Below are 15657 nucleotides of genomic sequence, written 5' to 3'. Positions count from 1 at the left end.
GGGGGGCGGGCACAGCTGGCTCTGCCTCTGGATAGGCAGAGCCAGCTGTCAATCCTGCAGCTGGGTGGATCCCGACAGTATTGTCAGGATCCGTCCCGGCTGTGGCGTCTCAGTATACCGCGAGCTACAGCTGAGCTTTGGGTCACGGGAGAACGCTAGTTTGTGTTCTCCCATGACCCTTAGGAGAACTATGGGGAAAAGCCCTGACCCCATAGTTCTCCTTTAATGTCACTTCAAAGAGTAACCTTTCATGAGGGTAGCAGGGAGACAACCATTACTAAACCCTCCTAAAAATAATACTTGTCCGGCTACTGACCTTTACTACATGGACCAACTGACCTGTTACAAGCATGCAGTTGACTTGGGACTTCCTCCAGCTTCCCTGATTTGCATACCTATTCCAGGTCTGTGATTTAAAAAATATAAAAGACAGAGGATCAGCACAAGGGCCAGGAAACTAGTCTTTCCAGAATGAGGCCAGGAGTGCTGCACTCAGAACAGATTTACTTTAAATACAATTTACAATGGCTCCTAATTTGTTAAAAAAGCTATTTTGTGTAAGACACTGCGCGTTGAATGACCCAATGGGCATTTGACATTCCCCTCCACTGCCATATTAAACAGCTGTACCGATAAAATAATCACATCCTTGCTCCGCGAAAGCATCTTCCTCACAGTAAGCACTCCCCTCATGTTTAAAATAGTAGTGTCGCTCTCACACAGCCCGAGCTGTGTTGCTGTTAGTAAATCTCTGTTTTACGGGGATGTATTTTTCCATGTCTTTCAGAGCCTGCGTAAGCCTGATGAAGACATAATTACCACAGATAATCGCTAAACAAACTCAGCAATTAACTGTCTGTCAGGAACGGCCTGATTCCTCGACTCATGAATTGCTCCTGTGTAGCCTGCACCGTGAATAATGGGCGCTTATAATCCGGGAGCTTGTGAAGCAGCCAGGTGAAGGATTCGTTACTACTGTGGGCCTTCGTTCACTGACATCTGATGTTTGGCTTCCGTCAGCACCTGTCTACCAAATATATATATATATATTTAAATACAGGTGTGGCTTTATTTGCTGTTTATATTAAGAAGAAAAACTCCTTAACTCGATGGAGCCGACTTAATGGCTTCAGTGGCGCGTGCAGAAAATTTGGCAGCGGTCAGCCATGTTTAAAATTAATCTGTGCCGCCTATCAGGTAACATGATTTTTGCCAAAACTAACATATTGATTTGGCTTTGCTGGGGATTTGTAGCTTAGTTTACAGTCGTGTATGCCTGTCAAATTGGGTTCTTTTTTTGAGGGCTGTGCGATGAGATTTCTGAGAAAATCTGCATTTTAGGTGTAATTCCTTTTTAAATGTGTATATAAAAAGAGTAATATTACCATTGTTTGTTACCATTTGTTGTACAAGTATCACAGGGACAGGAACTGAGGGAAAACCTTCGAAATGAAGTCACAGACAGATACAAAAACCTGACAGGAATTTTGAAGTGAAACTGAAATCAAAAAGCAAAGATTTTCTATGCTATAAAGAACATTTAGAAATTGTGCCTAAGCAGAGCCCTAAAAAATGTTACCTTTTCTTCTTGATTCTTTTTTCAATAAATTCTTCTACAAAAACAGCAGTGTATTTCTTGGCATGTGAGTGTGCCTACAGCCTCATAGCTGTATATCTGCAGTGTGACATCTAATGTACTGCTGCCCCTGACTGCTAGTGTCAGGAGATTTGGAAGTGAGATTTGGTGATGTCACTACTGTGCTGCTCACTGTTCTCCTTGCTGGAGACTGACATGAGGAAGCAAAACCCTGCCTCCACCAAGATGGCTGTCTCTACATAGAAGCACAGCGCAGAACAAGTCAGTAATGAAACAAATCAGCTGCAGGGGGGCCATAGGCAATACAGGTGACAATTCCAGTGCCTTCTTTGGGTACAGCTTCCAGATTGAAGTTCCTCTTTAAAGTGACATTAAACCCTCAGATTTTTTAACATAAATCAATACTGTAATGTGTGCCTTACTGTAATCCATGGTAGTTTCCCTTCTCTTTGCTGCTCTTCCTTTTAAATCCTCATGTCTTCTCATGCTTGGGGAGAACTTCCCTTTGCAGCTCAGGGCCTCTTCCTGTAGTGCTGGCTCAGGTTACAAACCTATACAAACCTACACACAGACACCGTGTATCCATTCCTGAGACAAGGCAGTCTGCTGCAAAAAAGAAGTTCTGCCCAGCATGAGAGCAGATACAGATTTAAAAGGAAGAGCAGCAAAGAGAAGGGAAACAACCATGGATTACAGTAAGGCACACATTACAGTATTGGTTTATGTTAAAAAAATCTTAGGGTTTAATGTCACTTTAACTCTTGCCCACTCTATAGAAAATGGATTTAAAGCCCCACTATATTGAAAAATATTGCATTATTGTAACTGTAGGTGGATAGTGGCCATAATAATGGTATTTGGTATTTGATTTATTTGTATTTTTTTCACATGCCTCCATTTATAATTTTTCACCATATTTAAATACAGTCCGAGCAGTTTAGCAAAAGTGTCATGTGTGAATAAGATTTATTAGCCCATGCAGACTTAGCCTTAAAAGGAGAACTATGAGGTGAGTGATTTTCACTCATCCTCATAGTTAGAGCCGACCTGTGACAAAGAAGCTGTCACAGGTCGGCTCTATCGATCAGGAAGTGAGCAAACACATACTGCCGCTCACTCACTTCCCGATCGTCTCCCTGCAGAGAGCAGTGACTGTCAGTCACCACTCCCTGCAGGGATTCCCCCCTCCCCTCTCCGATCCTCCAGCGCTGAGTGGAGGAACGGACAGGATCCATCCCGGCTGCGGCGCTCTCAGTATATCGCGGGCAATAGCTTTGGGTCAAGGGAGGAGATTAGTATATGTCCTTGCGTGGCCCTAACGAGAACTATGGGGAAAACACTTACCCCATAGTTCTCTTTTAAAGTAAAATGTCACTGTTGTTTCCAGTAAAGGTGGAGCCTGGGGGGCTGGAATAAACCCTAGTTTTACATTCCCAAGAGAGATATTTCAACCATTGTTCTTGGATTAGACCCTACATGCCTGGGAGATTGGGTGTTCCTAATTACCCAACTGCCAACTATCTCTTATTAAGATAAGTTTAAATTTTTTTTCCTGAAAATCCCCTCAATGTGCACCCTCCAGTGACAGACATGAGCAGGATGCTACACAAGCCATCTGTTATTTATGGCTTGCAGTGTAAGTCCATCACCCGGCGGCAATTCCACTTTTACTGTTTGCATATAATAATATTAATAATGATAATAAAATATTACTATTAATAAAATTATTATTATTCAGGGTCACAGTCAGTAAACTCATGGACGTCATGCTGATACAATGCTGCACATAATTATACGACATTTAGCAAGTTTCCGCAGAAATAATTTTGGCAATTGCTTGCTGGAGGAATTTCCACTTTCCAAGCAAACAATTTTAAACGAAGACAAACCAACCCTCTCTCACTTTAGTGTCTAATTCGGCTTTCCAATCCCGAGTGGGCAATTACGACTTTCCTCCTTTATTGTTTACAAGTGTTGTTGAGAAAGGGCAATCATAGTTTGTTTTAAGAAAGGATCCACAAGCAGACTTCAAAAACAGATTCCGAGCAAGCATTACTGGGGGATTAAATGCACATTAGGGGAAGTTGAAAATGACATCCTCAAAGGCCTAAAATGGACTAATGAAACTTGTGAAAAACTTGCCCATCAAGGACAAGTGCAGGTTCAGTAATGCAAAAGGCAGCTGGTGTATACTGAAATAATAAATATATAGGCATAGTTTTCTGAGCATCTCTCACACTAACGGGTCACCTAAAGCTCCACCATCTTGAGAGGCACTTGAGTGGGATTATTCAGTTTAAGGGTCAAGTCGTATTGTGCTAAATCAATATACACACTGTGTGTTAATTGGGATATTCAGGTTAATTCAGTTTATTGTAATTTCAATGGAAAGGCAGCAATTGTAACTAACCAACTATGCTGCATGCACGTGTTGAAAAGAAGCAAGAGCAGAGAGGTGATTTCTTCAGTTTGCTGCTGCTCCCTCACTGTCCAATCCCAGGCTGAGGCTGGGGCTAGGAAGGTGACCTAGCTGGGTTGCTTGACTGCAGCAGAGAAAAATCAGGTCACCCGGCTGGCTATATTGTCTGGCAGGGCTATGTAAAACTCAGAACTAGGTGGTAGAAATACAAATCCTTTGACAATGAAACCAGCCACAAATGTATTTCATTGGTGTACTTAACTGGCTGCCAGTTTCCTTAACCATGTGCATGTCTGTTTTGTTCTCACTTTTATCATGTGAAATGCGTGCGTCTGTACATAGAGATGTACTGTTTGGACAGATGTTTGAAGTACAAGGCAGCTGCACACATTATGAAGGAAAAGTGAGCCTATGCGTGGGGAAGGAAAGGTGCACACTTTATAAAGTCACATTTAAACCTAGCATTTATTACACAAGGATTTGGTGCAATATTGCATTTCAGCTAAATATAAACATTGCTGTTTCTCCCACGTAAACGTACGCAATTCAGTGTGGGGTAGACAAAAGGGACGTGGTTTTAACATGTGATGCATGCATATGTAAGGGGCGAGAATGGGTGAGCACAGGATCTAAATGAGATGGAGTTTGGGCACTCTGTGCATGCTACTGCACTAGAAGATATTACTAGAGATGATGGTCTAATAAGGCTTTATAGCAGCATTGAGAATGAGAGGGGGGCAGTAGGTGCCTCATATCATTCTCACAACAGTTTCCTGCCATAGTTCCAGACTATCCTTCCACCCACCTTGCGGTGTTCTAACTCCTCTACCACATCCTACATCATATTAAATAAATTACAAATCCAGCAGGGATGGTGTGATCCCCCTATTATGGAAACAACAGGTATGAAGACTTGAGAACCCAGTGAAAGTTCTCCCCAGAATCTCATATTAATAAGAAACAGTTACGTTTTGGCCGTGGAACATTTCAGACACAAATAAAACCTTAGGGTTTGATTTATTAGGCGTCTTGCAGCTTCTTTCACTGCTCCTGTACATTTTTCACTCGTACAGGTCTATAGATAAGTGTCTGGATGGAACTGCCAGGCAAGAGAAGGAGAGGTGGAGTTTGGGCATGACAAATTAGTTTTCACTGAGAGGCATGACATCACCGCTTTCAGGACTCTCCAATGTTTGTGGTCAGGAGGGAAGAGAAGGGGGGTCTGGGGGGGCTCGTGTGTCCTGTCCTCCTGGCTGCTCTCTCACATGTGTGGGAGTGGAAGCAAACTACTGTCCAACCAGAGACTCTGCTGCTCTTTACATGCTGGGTACAACTATTTTTTTTTCCTAGTCTTTCCAGCATGTCATTCCACCACAAAAGAGCCAGAGGAGCTGAAGTTCAAATAAGGCTGTAGACAGTGATGTGCTCAGGGCTCCGGGTTGGGATGGGACAAAACTCTCCTCTAGGCAGCAGGTAACCTCCTGCTATCAGCCGCAGGGACATACAATCAGCAAACAATGAAATAGGCGATCACAGCAAGGCGCTGCTACAAAGTAACTTCTAAGGCGTTAAAGAAGCTGCGTCTGTTCCATTTCACTTTTTTTCACATGCTGGCAAGAAAAGTTGACGGGAAGTTCTGAATAACTTTAACTAGGCAGCTCTGAGGAGAGGATGCCAGCTTTGGAGAATAGCTGATCAAAGAGGACCTGTGCTTCAGAAACGAGATAGGAAAGGGTAAGCCTGTCACTGTGCATCCTAGTATTATTTTTATTAGAAAGTGATTTAAATAGTGCCATCAACTTCTGTAGCACTTACTATTAATATCATTAGACGTATTTATATAGCCACATCATCTACTGTCATGCTGTACTATATTATTATTATTATTTATGTTTAAGAATAAAAAAATAACATAATTTGACATTTTTAAATAAAAACTGTTGGCATTTCTGAATGTTTTGAAAACAAAAGAAAAACTAATTGCTAGATATAAAATGCAGTTACTGTGAGGAGCACTGCTAAAATACTGAAGTACAATAGCCGTGCACAGAGGGAGTGTGAGAAACTCTGGAGTAAAACTTATTTTGGGTATAGTACATGGGGAAAAAACTTATCTGGTAATTACAGGAAACCCCTTAATCAGATAAAACTCTGAGACCATTGCAATTACCAACTGTCATGAATTTGCTGAATAATAAAATCCGTTTTTTTTTTCATTGTAGATTCAACACTTATCATAACGCATCATTATTAGAACTACTCTGACTTTATTGTTACTGAAAGTAATATTTTAAATCATATTTTAATGGAATGTACATCATAGTGGGGGTATATACATGTGCAGGTAGATAAGCAGGAACATTGTTAGATGCCCTTCCAAGAGCCAAGACCTTTGGACGGGTCCTTGTAAATGCAGAAGACTGGGAGTCAGATTTAGGACTAGAGAGGGCAGTTTCCATGATGATCTACCATCCAGAGCCTGAATGGTACACATCTAATCATACTATACTCTGCAGGATGCCAGTGTTGCTATGGGAACCAGGAGCAATACTTTTTACCAGTTTTCCCTGTGCCCGCAGGCTTAGTGCAAGCTTCAGCCACTGCATTTTACCATGCACAAAAAGCAGGAACTCCAGGCACGCATGCAAAAATGTTTTTATCCTATCAATATTTTTTATATTATTTCCATGGAATACCCCCATACACTGAAAATGTACAATCTTATGGTGACTCTAAGAGACTGTAATCCCTGCCCCATTCTACACACAATACCTCTCACTAATGGATGTGTGCCTGCTATATTAAAACAATTATCCAATCCCTGTTTCATACAACCTCACCCAATTTGTATTGAATGGATATTAGGTGACCTCCCCTAAACATACACTAGAATTTCTATACAATTCATCTACATAGTAACATTCCACTGCGTTGTGTGGCCAGATTAATGCAGACAATAGTACTCTAATGGCAGTGTTTTGTCATGCATATTTTGCATTGATGAGAGCTAGCGAGCCTAATATAGCTGCTGGATTCCAAATTTCTCTTGGTAGTATTTTTTGATACAATGAAAAGCTCCTGGATGCCCAGTTAACCATGGGAGGGTTAATTGGAAAGCCCTGTCTAGTATTCTTTGTTTTTTTAAATGTGTGGCTACACATGATCACAATGAAATAAACTAGGACTTTACAATGTCCTAGTAAGGGGATTTATATTTTGGTCCATGCATTTTAATGTCACCTGCTGTGCATTCTTCAGGCCTATTTCTTGGAAGGGTTAACACAATTACAAATTTTTTTCTTTAGTTGTGGTTCATTGCATTTACATGCTTACTGTAATGTGCGTTTTGCTGTGGTAAAATTTATACATGCTGCATTTTAATGCAAGTCACTGCAACACACATCTCCACAGCATTGTTGTGTGAATGAGGTACACAGAAAACCACAGTTTTCTATGTGCCCTTGAAGTAACCTATAACGTGACTGCCCATAACGTGAACCTTAGTGGTGCATAATCTGCAGGTCTCTTCAATACCTTCTAGGTTTACCACTGATTTCTGCTTCATTTGATAAAACTGGATCATTTAGGGCCAAATCACAAACAGCACTTGACAATGTCGCTACACCAAAAAAATGACCGACTTAAAAAAATGTATACAGCCATTTGTTCTTCCACCATAGATAATATAAGAACCCCTGTACTATGCAATGGAAAAAAATCACAGTGAAATGTTGGTGTAGTGCAGCTTGTGACGCATCTTCATCTCTTGAAGAACACTTTGGCTCGAGCCCTGAACAAATGCATGATTATGACCAATAGGGACACAGCCATCCTTTCATTGTACATGTGACTTTGTATAGTATAGAGCTATTCACATCAATCCCTACCCCAGATGAGCTTACGATCTAATATACACGCATATGCATTCCACAGCCAGTTCAGTATGAAGCCAGTTAATCTACCATTGGTTTTTTTGGCTGGTGGGAAAACCTATAGATGCCATGCTGATAGCTTTAGGAGAATTAAACCCAAGACTCCATTGTCACAAAGCTGCAATGCTGGCCACTGCCATGTTGCCAATGAATCTGACCTTATCTTTCACCAGTCGGAACCCTGAAAGCTTGACGGCTATTTGGTGTGGGTCATTAAATGGTGATAATTTCAGATTAAACATTTCCTTCCTAATATCACATACGTTCACCATTAGTTTTTTCAAGTATTACTCATTTGGGACTAAAACTTGAAAGGAAAAAATGAGTAATAATTTAATTGCATGGACATGAGTCAACCCGAACATGCACAAACTTCGCTGTGTAAAAACTGTTTGATTACTCCAACAGTGCAGAAATCCAAAAAACTAGGACCAGTGGCCATTTCTCCTCACCGCAAAGCAGAAATTAACCAGTAAAAAGCCACCTCCTACAATGCAACAGCTACTTCTCTTATTCTGCTCTACATTAACTGAGGTGTAGGTTGCATGATATAGATGAGGGGCATACACAAAATGTTTGGGGGTGTCTGACACAGAATTGCATATGAACTGTAATTACAATGCACGGAAAGGAGGTAGAAATGTCAAAGAAACCAGTCCTGCCACTGTTGAGCTATCTTTTTTGGAAATGCTAGTAGCCTGCCTGTCATGCTGATCTAAGAGCTTCAATAAGCATGCAGACCGGGACCGCAAACTTTTCAGTTGTAAAATCATGTAAGGAAGTGTCATTTTTGCACGAGAGTAAGTCCAAAGTTCATTGTCAAGTGTCCTTTTAATGCACCAAATATGCAGGATGCAAAAATGGAAACTGTACATTGACTTTGGTTGCACATGTATAAATCAGGGCTGACAGAACACTGGTGTGCACAGGAATAAAACTGGGGTAGTCCTGGATAATACCTAGGTAAAAACTTCTGAGTGTCTGCTCCATGGCTCACAAGCTTCAAGGGCAATCATTCTTTCACCGCACACAAGAACATAAGCATCGTGTACACTTGTATCCAGGGCCTCCCTTATCTAGACCTGACCTCTGCTACCCAGCTCTGCAGGGGTCCCGGAAAAGAGGGATTTAAAGCACGGCTTGGGTTTCCAGCCATCAGTCACCACTCTGGCACTCAGTTCCACTTTCTCCCATGCTGGGGATGAGTGAATGAGCAGGAAAAAGTCTGACTTTGTTGAGATAAAGGATTATGCAGTGTTCACTGAGGCTCATTGAGATGGGGGCAGATAAGAGTTAGGCAGGCCTGCATTCAGGATATTTGATCCTGTGTGTATTGTGCTAAGTGTGCCCGTTGCATAGGGGCACAGCTCAACACACAGCACTCACCCATACAACAATTTCTACTTTGCCTTATCAATTAAGTTGCTTTGTCAGAACTGTTCATGTCATCATATTCCCATAATGTTTCTCACGCCATGTATTTTGCTTGTGGGTTTTTTTTTTTAAACCAAGTGTGTAGTTGACATCATCTGCTGGGTCCATGCCACTTGCACAACAGCCATTGTTCTTTGTTCAGCACTAAAGCAAATGCCACACTGCAAGCTGGCATCCCTGGCCAATCGGCATTCCAATGTTATTAAAGAGGGTTTCTACTTCCAGAAAGGCAGTTGAAAAAACATGGCCATATCCCCTCAGTGCTTAAGAAAATGCCACTCTGCAAGCTGTCAACCCTGGCCAACTGGAATTTCAATGTGTGTTTATTAAAAAGGGTGTCTGCTTCCAGAAAGACTGTAGATAAACATGAGCTTGTCTCCTCTTTCTACTGCGTACAGATGGGGGTCTCTCTGCTCTAGACCCTTGCATATTTACCGTACTGATTTAAAAAGCAGGTTCAGGCAGTATTCCATCTAGCAAACACTGCCACTATGTTTGCCACTCAGTCCCCTCAGTTTCCCATAATCTCAATTCTGTGTAATCCATCACAGCGATATTCCTGAGAGCTCTTTTGCCGTTGGGTGGGCAGGTCTACTTCCTGCAGTTTATATTCTGTAACTTCCTTCCTCTCTGTCTGCTGGGTCACAAATTCAATTTGTATTTCCATGGCAGGTTTGACTGTCATTGGTGGCTGTGAGAAACCTCTGAGTACTGAAAATTTTGTTTGCATCAAGTTGTAAGAGGCAGCAAAGCGCCTTCAATGGGCATATTTAGAAATTCCTAATTTTCACAACAAGCAGGAGTTCCCAAATTACCAGAGGCTTCCCATGTGTCCCCTATGTTTGGTCATATCCAAAGTGTAGGGGCACAAGGGACCATGTCACTGTATCAAACTGCCTGCCTTAAAGGATATTTTGGGGGCACCTCTTTACTGACAGGTTTTTTTGGGGGGGAGGGGGGGTGGTTGGGCAAGGCGGACAGTGCATTCAGAACTGGCGATGCAGTTATCACTGAATTCTGGTTGTGTTGAGTAACCTGATGGCTCTTGATGACCCTAGTACAGCCCTGCTTACACCAGGCTTGGAAGTTTAGGTATTCCCACTCACTGTGGGGTGATCCCAATCCACCTGCTGTATTATCCATAATGAATAAAACATTAAAGGGAACCCCTTAAATGGTCACAGCATGTATGCAGATCTAGAGACCCAAATGCAGAGATCTGCCCACTAGATTCTCCAAAGATATAGGAAACCTTTAAGGCGTTTAACATTCCAGCCTCTGGCAAGCACTGTAATGTCATTTTTGGGTGGAATGACACTTTAAATAGCCAACCAGTTGCTCCTGTTGAGCCCGGGCAGCTGATCAAACCAAAAAAAGAGCCTAGCTGCTCAGGGAGACTTCAGTGGAAGGTTTAAAGGAGCAATTCAAGGAGACGACAATGAACACAGCAATTCGTAGTATACTGGCTGAACTGAATGAAGATCTAGCATTATTCTGTGCACAGTGTATTCCTTATAGGGAACATTTTTACTTTATTTTACTGTAAATGACTATACATACACAGTTAGACGTCTGCCGCTCTGTCTTACAGGAGACCTTTATGTCTGTGCTTATTTGCACTGGTTGCGTGAACTACTGACTCACCGTACCAATGGAGCAAATGGCCAAATGAAATTAAAGCTGCACTCCAGGCAAACAGCTATATACACAGATGAAATACATATAAGGGAGCTGTTTTACTTGCCGTAGTATTTGTTATTTGTCCATTCAGCCTCCAATTTTACATAGCTGTGCCCTCAGAACAGCCCTGTGTTACAGGGGATGTGACCTTTCTGCAGTTCCACTTTCACTTACAGGTCCGCTTCCCATCCCCACCATGTAACAGGACTTGGAAACAAACTGTAGCACACTTATAAGCTCATGTCTCTTTTCTCTCCTCCTATCAGAATGTACCGTGCATTTCAGCACACCTGATTGTGTGCGGCTTCTTTCTAACCCTCCCTGAACTCTTCTATGCAGGGGGTACAAGTCAAATTCAGGTACGTAGACTGCTTGCATTTGGAAATATATATTGAATGATGTATTAATAAGGAGCTATGGCCTCCCAATAAAAAATATGTGCTGCTGCACAAAATTTAAAAGTGCACCTGCACTTACAGTTCTCTCGAACTCCCTCTGCAAAGTTCCACAAATACCTGTTGATCCTGCCAGTAAAGTCCACCTCATACAGCTCCCTGTGATGTTGTGGCAACGATGCTGCACTTCTCCTGAATTTAGAGCAGAGTTGCTGCTCTCATGTAGGTTGTGACTGCTTGCGTTACAGTGAGATAAGTATGCATTACAAGGGTACGGCTATTAGCATTGCCAGTGTTAATTCACAAGCCTGTAGCTTGTCAGTCAGCACCTGGCCACACCTAGTCCTGCCCACTGCTTTCTGGATTCACAGCACTGCCTCTATTACTGAAACCCTCCCACTGTGAAGCTCCAGTGTTTCGGAGGGGGAGCCTGCGAGACACAAATCAATGGGGATTTGGCTCAATCATGGAAGGTAAAGGTAGTATTTTTATGGGGGTAAATGATGCAGAGAGGGGGGTAAAAGTTGGGGAGAGGGGTGTTCTATTGTCATTTCTATGGCATCTAAACTCGGTCGTTTACCCTAGAACAGTTTCTACTCATACTAATTTATACAAAGATTCAATAGTAGAATACTGGGAGGACACTAAAGGCTGGATCTGGAATTTTCAATGAAGAAGAATTTCTCCCTATGCATAATGCAACAAATAGAATAGTAATTTTATGGGGTGAGCAAAGTGTTCATTGTCATGTATACATAGTAGTGGCACAGTAGAAGATGGCTGCAAAGTAGGTTGTAATCGGGAATTAATACCTGAAAAGATGCTTAACCAACACACTTATCTGTACAGGCACATCCAAAACATACGTGGAAAGGTGCCAATTTCTGTATGACATGGAGGACACATGGGGGAGCATTCGAAAATCGAGCTCATGTAGTTGCTGGGAAGTATATTTTACCCTATGTAGAAATTGTGTCTGAATAATCTTGTACCTAGAGGATATCACAAGTTTGGAGTATTTCCAAAGACAATCATCCTTTTGGCTAGTCTGTTCATAGAAGGCATACAAAGGGAAAAGAGTGGTTTCTCAAAGTGCCTAAAAGTTGCTCCACAGTATCAGCCTAAATCACAACTGGATTAGGGAAAGCTAAACATACTTAAACAGCATCTAGGTAGGCAAATCATATTTGATTGTAATATCTTGAAATGTTGGAACACCTCTATCAAGCATATTATAAGTGGTTTTATACCATAGAGCCCCCAGATCTGGTGGTCAGGAATGGATCAGAAAAGGACAGTGGGGGATTGCAGCTGGAAAGGAGCCCACTGTTTTGGCCTTGGCAAACCTATGTCTAGCTGGGGCCCCCACCAAAAGGGTGTTTTTTGTGGGCACAGGTAGGTGAGATAATCCTTGACACCCCTAAAGGTTAAGTTGCTGAGTTCAGAGAAGGAACCCAAAAGGTCGGCCTCCAGACAAACGACCTTATTATCCTCCAGCTGCACAAGCCACTATCTCACCATTACAAGGGCACAATGGTAAATTTGAAAGTTAGGAAGTGCTAACTGTGGCAGAGGAACTTCTAGTTCTCAATGGAATACAAGTACATCACTGCACTTGTATTCCACTCATTCTTCCTCCCATCCTTGTTATCAAATGTCTATACCTCAGTATGGAGAGGAATGGCAGGGAAAACTGCGGAAGCCAAAGCACTGAACCTATGGTTTACTGGCTACAATGCAAAACAATAATAAAGACACGTTTTTCTTTTATGAATATGTGTGCATTGAGATTTTGTTTGTTTGATTTTTATTTAAGGTGAACAATGCATTTAAAGGTTTGCAGTCTGATCATTAAAGAAAGAGGAGAATGAGAAAATACTTCCTTCTGCCTGCAGCAGACTGATGATATAATTTTAGCCTATGCAAAGTCACTGTCTGGAGCTTATGGAATGCTTTTTAACTTCGCACCAAACTACAGATACCGGAAGTCCCATTAAGGAAGGCGGGCGGCGAGTCATTACATTGATTCGCCGCCCAGCTTCCCCATTACAAGGGAAGCCTTCTCTATGCTCCCTTGTCACCAGTTGATGAGGAAGCATGGAGTCAGCTTTCTGGCCAATCAGGTAGCCGGGGGGTGGGTAATGACTCGCCGCCTGGCCTCCTGATTGGCCAGTTTCATGCTTTCTAGTGATGAGGGAGCATGGAGCCGGATGCCGGGTGGCCTGTAAAGACTTGCCGCCCGGCTTCCTGATACTGGAAGTTCATGTATCAGGATAGGCATCGGGAGTATTTGGAAGAGTACGAGTACTCGCCCAATACTCAGAATCGGCACAGATGCCGATAACTACCAACAGTATTGGTGCATCCCTAATTTTAACCATAAACTGTGAAGTTTTTTATTTTTATTACTACTGTTGTATATTGTGCATTTCAGGAATGTTATTCACTTAGGCCTGGAAACTAAGTGAAAGGTCCACTTTAAATCCCTGAAATGTTACAAAACCCATCACACTTTATGAAAGTCCTGTTAAGTATGAAAACTTTGGCCTAAGAACTGAGAAAGGATGGAAAGCACGAGGCCTGTTTTACATCACAACAAGGGAGTATTCAATTACGAATGTCATTAATATCATAGGCCATGTGCCTGGGAATCTACCAAAGAAATATTTAGTTATTTAGGAACTCTAGGAAAAACAGAGTTAGTAACAGAATCCCAATAAACATCTCATATTTGGCCACCATTTCTACCTGGGGTCATAGAGGTACAAGAATGACAAAGGGTGTTGCACAGCTGAACATATATGAAATTTCCATTAAGCCATAATTGGCATGCTGACATTTAATTGGTGAAAATCTCACTTCAAAAATTTGTAAGTGTTGGCCGCCTGGGTGCGCTAATCCAAGCGTGACAACATCACTGGGCAGTTGCCGTTTCTTCTTCCAAACCTTCACAGCTACATGAAGAACCTTCTATGTCACCTCGTTAATGTACACTTGGCACCATCATGCCTTTGCGTTAATAATCCCTTACGTACGTGTGATTTCACTTTTGCAGCTCCCACTCAGCACACTGCACTTTACTAGATTTCAACTAAGTGGGAATAAACGATCTGAAGAAAAATTAAGCCAGCTGATCGGAAGACCAAAAGAGAAGGGGTTTACCCAAAATGTGAAGGCTTCTAAATTCTTCAAGAGCCTTCAAATTCTTTCCATATGTCTATTTACTGATTTTATTTTGCTTGTTAACTTTGCATTTTTCCAAACCCACAAAGTATAACAAATCTGAAATAGTACAAACTGTGACTTGATTTCTGTTCCCCCGGCTGAATAGAACTTCCCTTTTTTTTGCTACTTTAACCCAGGAAAAAAAGTTTGCAAACATTATTTCGACACAACTTGTGCTAAAGATTGTTATTTTAGTACAGTAAGCTACAAATTTGAAAATTAGTTGACACCTTTACAGATGCGAAGACATCTGAGTTCAATAGCTTTGTTTCTGTCTAAACTATTCTGTTTTGTGTCAGGCTAAAGGAGGCTTATCAGAAGCATAGGACTGTTTTTTTTTTAATGGGATAATTGTACAGGACAGCAACTATGTGCCATGACAACACTCTGCTGATCTGACAAGCTAGTAAAATTTTTAGGACCAAATAACACTAGTTCATTTAACATGTTTGACGTAAAAGTACCACCACACAATACAAGCTGAGTTGCAGACAACACATAGATGGTTCAGCACCATAACACATCACACTGTGCTTCATATGCTATCATAAATCGCTGCTGTGAATGGGCCTTAAAGTGACATTAAACCCTCAGATTTTTTAACATAAACCAATACTGTAATGTGTGCCTTACTGTAATCCATGGTAGTTTCCCTTCTATTTGCTGCTCTTCCTTTTAAATCCTCATGTCTTCTCATGCTTGGGGAGAACTTCCCTTTGCACGTGAGTGCCTCTTCCTGTAGTGTTGGCTCAGGTTGCAAACCTACACACAGACACCATGTATCCATTTCAGAGACAAGGCAGTCTGCTGCAAAACATAAGTTCTGCCCAGCATGAGAACAGATACAGATTTAAAAGGAATAGCAACAAAGAGAAGGGAAACAACCATGGATTACAGTAAGGCACACATTGCAGTATTGTTTTATGTTAAAAAATCTGAGGGTTTAATGTCACTTTAAGGCCCCCTTCACAGTTG

The 15657-nt window shown here is 41.8% G+C and overlaps 2 protein-coding genes across 6 annotated transcripts in view; one reads left to right on the top strand and one right to left on the bottom strand.

The window, feature by feature from the left end:
• Nucleotides 1-15657, bottom strand: part of RALGPS1 (Ral GEF with PH domain and SH3 binding motif 1) — a 302170-nt gene that overhangs the window by 171638 nt on the left and 114875 nt on the right. The window lies entirely within an intron of this gene.
• Nucleotides 5150-15657, top strand: part of ANGPTL2 (angiopoietin like 2) — a 28063-nt gene continuing 17555 nt past the window's right edge. Inside the window, exon 1 of the mRNA XM_018567676.1 lies at nucleotides 5150-5750. The gene's annotated coding sequence lies outside the window, so the exon portion shown is untranslated. The remainder of the gene's footprint in view (nucleotides 5751-15657) is intronic.

The sequence above is a fragment of the Nanorana parkeri genome, unplaced genomic scaffold, assembly GCF_000935625.1.
Source record: "Nanorana parkeri isolate BGI_ZX_2015 unplaced genomic scaffold, ASM93562v1 scaffold1081, whole genome shotgun sequence".
Taxonomy (NCBI): domain Eukaryota; kingdom Metazoa; phylum Chordata; class Amphibia; order Anura; family Dicroglossidae; genus Nanorana; species Nanorana parkeri.
The sequence above is the reverse complement of the archived record's forward strand: the minus strand, read 5'-3'. Positions and strand labels throughout refer to the sequence as shown.